Source organism: Gossypium hirsutum, chromosome A07 (assembly GCF_007990345.1).
Source record: "Gossypium hirsutum isolate 1008001.06 chromosome A07, Gossypium_hirsutum_v2.1, whole genome shotgun sequence".
Lineage (NCBI taxonomy): Eukaryota > Viridiplantae > Streptophyta > Magnoliopsida > Malvales > Malvaceae > Gossypium > Gossypium hirsutum.
In genome coordinates this window covers 43,999,249-44,004,508 of record NC_053430.1, presented here as the reverse complement: position 1 = coordinate 44,004,508, position 5,260 = coordinate 43,999,249, and the positions used below count along the sequence as shown (strand labels likewise).

The 5,260-nt window shown below is 36.4% G+C and overlaps 1 non-coding gene across 1 annotated transcript; it reads left to right on the top strand.

Annotated features, from left to right (window-relative positions):
• Positions 1 to 3,260: 3,260 nt before the first annotated feature.
• Positions 3,261 to 3,367, top strand: LOC121204054 (small nucleolar RNA R71). Its single transcript, XR_005898982.1, has one exon. It is a non-coding gene; the product is annotated as a small nucleolar RNA R71 (small nucleolar RNA).
• The last annotated feature ends 1,893 nt before the right edge of the window (positions 3,368 to 5,260 follow it).

Below are 5,260 nucleotides of genomic sequence, written 5' to 3'. Positions count from 1 at the left end.
TAAATATTGTAACTTTGGTACCTATAAGATATGAGCGAATAGTTCCTTTTGTGTTACCATATAATTGAGTTGGGCTCCCGTAAAGGTTCTACTTGCATAATAAATGGGGTGGAACACTTTATTCCTTCTTTGACCCATCACAGCTGCAAAAGCAAGATCACTTGCATCGTATATCAACTCAAAAAGTGTGCTCCGATCGGGTGTAATGATTATTGGGGCTAAGATTAACCAATTTTTCAACTCTTGAAAAGCTTCTAAACATGCTTTGTTGAAATGGAACACTGTATCTTTCTCTAACAACAAACACAGTGGTTTAGAAATTTTTGAAAAATCTTTGATAAACCTTCGGTAAAAACCTACATGGCCTAAGAAACTTCTGACTCCTTTTACATTCATTAAGGCTTGTAATCTTTCAATTACATTCATATTTCCTTTGTCGACTTCAATTCCTTTCTTTGAAATTCTATGCCCTAAGACAATCCATTCTTTAACCATAAAATGGCTTTTCTCACAATTAAGGACTAGATTAGTCTCTTCGCATCTCTTCAGTACCTTAGCTAAATTACTCAAACAAATATCATAAGTGTTACCAAAAACAGAAAAATCATCCATGAAAACCTCAACAAAATTTTCAACTATATCAGTGAATATTTCCATCATGCATCGTTGGAATGTTGCATGTGCATTGCATAAACCAAAAGCCATTCGCCTAAAAGCAAACGTACCGTACGGACAAGTAAAGGTTGTTTTATGTTGGTCTTCCGGAGTGACAACTATTTGGTTATATCCCGAATAACCATCTAAAAAACAATAGAATTCATTACCTACCAGTCGATCTAACATCTGATCCATAAAAGGCAACAGAAAATGGTCCTTCCGAGTGGCTTTATTCAACTTTCTATAGTCAACACAAATTCTCCAACCAGTAACAAGTCTTGTTGGGATCAATTCATTACGTTCATTCTCAACAATTGTAATTCCACCTTTCTTCATTATACACTGTACCAGACTTACCCACGAACTATCTGAAATAGGATAGATGATTCCTACATCTAGCCATTTGATCACTTCCTTTCTCACAACTTCCTTCATAATAGGATTAAGCCTCCTTTTCCCATTAATTAAAGCCTTTTCACCTTCCTCTAGAATAATTTTGTGCATGCAAAATGAAGGGATTATACCTCGAATATCAGCTATAGTCCAACCAATTGCTCTCTTAAATTTCTTTAGAACATAAATTAATTGCTCCTCTTGATCTTTTGTCAGTTCTGCTGAAATAATCATAGGCAAAGTAGAATAATTACCTAAATAAACGCATTTCAAATGGGAAGGAAGTACCTTTAGTTCGAGTGTAGGTGGTTCTTCAATTGACAATTTGGGTTGCACAAATTCTCTAACTTCTAACTCGAACGGTTCAAACCGTATGGATTGAGTAGAATTCCCTGGGTTGGCTTTCATCACAGCCATGTTTACTTCATCTTCTTCATCCTCCAAAGGGTCAAACCCTAAGGCGTTCTCCAATGGATCTTCTTCAAGATGGCTTTCCATAGAAATCAAGGTTTCTATTTCTTCCATAACTGAGCACTCTTCTGTCGGATCGAGAAATTTCATCACTTTAAAAATGTTAAAAGTTACCTGATGGTCTTGAACTCCCATGGTAAGTACATCTTTCTGGACATCAATTAACGTTCTTCCTGTGGCTAGGAAAGGTCTCCCAAGGATAATTGGAACTTCCTTATCTACTTCAAAATCCAGAATAATGAAATCAGTAGGAAAAATAAATTTATCGACTCTTACCAAAACATCCTCGATCTTTCCTTCATAGTATGCTAAAGATCGACCCACTAGCTGGAGCGTCACAATTGTATGTCTTACTTCTCCTATCCCTAGCATCTTGAAAATAGACTTAGGCATCAAGTTGATACTTTCTCTTAAGTCACACAAAGCTTTACCACAATAAGATTCACCAATGTTATAGGGTATCATAAAGTATCCTGGATCCTTCAATTTCGGTGACAGCTTGTTCTGCAGGAGCACACTGCACTCCTTTGTCAGAGTGACAGTCTCATACTCACTCAGTCATTTCTTCTTGGATAGTATATCCTTCATGAACTTAACATAATTCAACATTTTATCTAAAGCCTCCACCAATGGAATATTGATGTGTAATTGCTTCAGAACATCCAAAAACTTCTTGAATTGCTTCTCATGTTTCTACTTGTGTTGCTGCAATCTTTGTGGATATGGAGGTGATGGAACTTTTGGTTGAACAGGGCAACTCTTCTGAGTAGGTAAATATGCATCCAAAGAAGATGTTAAAGTATCTGAATTCAATAAGTTAGGATTTACCTTGTCAGTCTTTATAGATTTTGACTCTTTTGGTGTAGGGGCTTCAACAGCTGGTTAACTTTCCCCCTTTTCAATAGGCTCGTCCTCAATATCAATCAATCGGGGTTCCAAAATTTTACCACTTTGTAATGCCAATGCCCTGATATGTTCTTTACCCAAATTTCTTGGATTCTCAATATCGCTTGGCAAGGTTCCTTGTGGTCTATTACGAAGCTCTGTAGCTAACTGACCTATTTGGTTTTCTAAATTTTTTAGTGTTGCTGCTTGACTCTGGATTAAAGCGTCATTCTTCGCTGTATGTTTTCAACAAGTTCTCCAAACTATTTGATGATTCAGCTTGAGGTGGTTTTGGAGCTTACTGATTAAACCCCTAAGATTGGTTGGGTCTATGCTGCATAAAGTTGTTATTTAGTCTATTGCCTTATTTACTCCAAGAAAAGTTGGGGTGATTACGCCATGAAGGATTATAGAAGTTGGACTGGGGTCCTTGTCCACTCTTATTTTGATGTTGGTTCCCCACATAGTATATTGACTTGGGATTCAATAGGCAATTCTCGAAAGAATGACCTTCCCTACAATACACACAGGAAACTACTTCAAATGGACTTGGTGGCTGAGCTGCAAAGTTATTAGCACCATTAGCGGTAAACTGCTTTAACATAGAGGAAATAGACGATACTTGAGCTGATAATGAAGTGAGAGCATCAACTTCATGAACTCTAGCTACACGTCTTCCTGAAGTTGTTCGATATGTTGGCCATTGATAGTTGTTGCTCGCGATCCTCTTGATGATCTTGTAAGCCTCATTATAAGACTTAGATAAATTTGCACCATTCGCAGAAGCGTTTACCATCAATCTTGCATGTGCATTGAGACCATTATAGAATGTCTCTAACTGGATACAATGAGGAATCCCATGATGAGGACACTTACGAAGTAACTCCTTGAATCGCTCCCAAGGCTCATACAAAGACTCATCATCCATTTGTTGGAAAGTTGTGATCTCGTTCCTCAACTTAGTATTTTTGCTAGGCGGGAAATACTTAACCAAAAATCTCTTTGCTAATTCTTGCCATGTAGATATAGAACTTGGTGGCAATGAATTGAGCTATGCTCGTGCTCGATCTCGCAACGAGTACGGAAACAACTTCAACCTCAGTATGTCTTCAGTCACACCGGCTATCTTGAATGAGTCACTCACCTCCATAAACAATCAAAGCTGTGATGTGGATCTTCCGTGGGCATACCATAAAATTGGCCCACCATTTGTAGCATTTGAAACATCACTGGTTTCAATTCAAATTGGGTTGCCTCAATATCTGGCCTTCTAATTCCTAGATTTAACTCATTGAAAAGCGGCACATCATATTGTCTGATACATCGATCCGTATCATCTTCAATGAGGATAGGATTTCGTACATATTCGACTTCATTACCTTGGTCTTGATTTTGATTTCCAAGGTCCATCTTGTTCTGTCTCTGAGCTATTTGTTCACATATTCTTTGTCTCAAAGTTCGCTCAATTTCAAGGTCTATTAGAAGTAAATTGATAATCCGATCTAAGCTCATAAACACCTAGAAAGAAAATTACAAAATTAAAAAAGAATAAGTTAGTACTGTTAGAAATAACCAAATTGAAAATAAATATTTTCACAAAAAAATGACTATGGCAACAGTTGACAATCCCCAGCAACGGCGCCAAAAACTTGTAACGCTCAGGTTTGTGCAAGTGTACACAATCGTTATCAAGTAATAAGTAAATATCGAGTTATCGCCTCTACAGGGATTGTTTTTGTGCTAAGTCACTTAATTTGTAAAAATGTATTAACAATTTGATAAATAAAAACAATACAATTGAGAAGTGACGAAAAATTAAGTATATGAAACTAAATGCAATGATCCCTAATGTTATTTATCCTAATTATGCAAACTATATGAATGAGATAGATTTTAGTAGAATTAACACAATAAGCAACAATTATAACATAAATAAGCTAGGACAATTACTTTAATTAAATTCAAATTATTATCAACATGCTTATCAATATTTGGAAAAACATTCCATGGCAACTCGATCTTTCATGAGTTTGGAAACTGGTTAGGTCCTTTTGGAATCCTTTACTTAGTAAATACACATTTTACTGATCCTTATTTACTAAGGGTTTCTTAGTATTTGTGCAAGGTAACATGGACGTGTTAGGTTTGAAATAGTTTAATCACACAAATTTAAAAACTATGCAGATAACAGAGTTTGGTTAAGGATGTTATGCAACCTGCAATTTAATCGGGTTAGATCTAAATTGAGCATGCACATTTAAGTTATGCGTCCATTAGGCGTCGTCTGGTTAGGATCGCTCAGCTAATTCAGGTGCATTTCAATCACGTATGAACGAAATACAGACTTGATTTTAATTGAAAACATGATCGATTGAGGCACAAATATTATAAGCATGAATCAAATAATTATTATTAAATCAAAGCAATCATCCTAGCTCAAATAAAATTAAGCTATCATTGTTGTGAACAAGAACAAAGAACACAAAGAAAACATTCTTGAATTAAATTATAGTACTCTGACTAATGAGGGCTCCTTCGTTCCTTCGCTTTGCTCCTTTGCTAATGGCTCTCCAAGGTGGCCGACTAAGGGTTCTTTAAGAGGCTAATTTGCTCAAAATCTTTATGCAAAGATGATGAGGGCTAAGAAATCAAAGAGAGTTGAGAGAGAAGAGAATGATGAATGAGTGAGGGATGAATGAAGGATGAGGGATGATTCAAAAAGTGATAAAGGGGCTCTTATTTATCGGTGAAGCATGGGGGCTAGTTTGCTAATAATAGGAGTGTCCATCGTTCAAAACTCCTTCTAAGGGTGGCTGGCCATGAATTGAGGGAATGTGGCTGATTTTTTTTGATT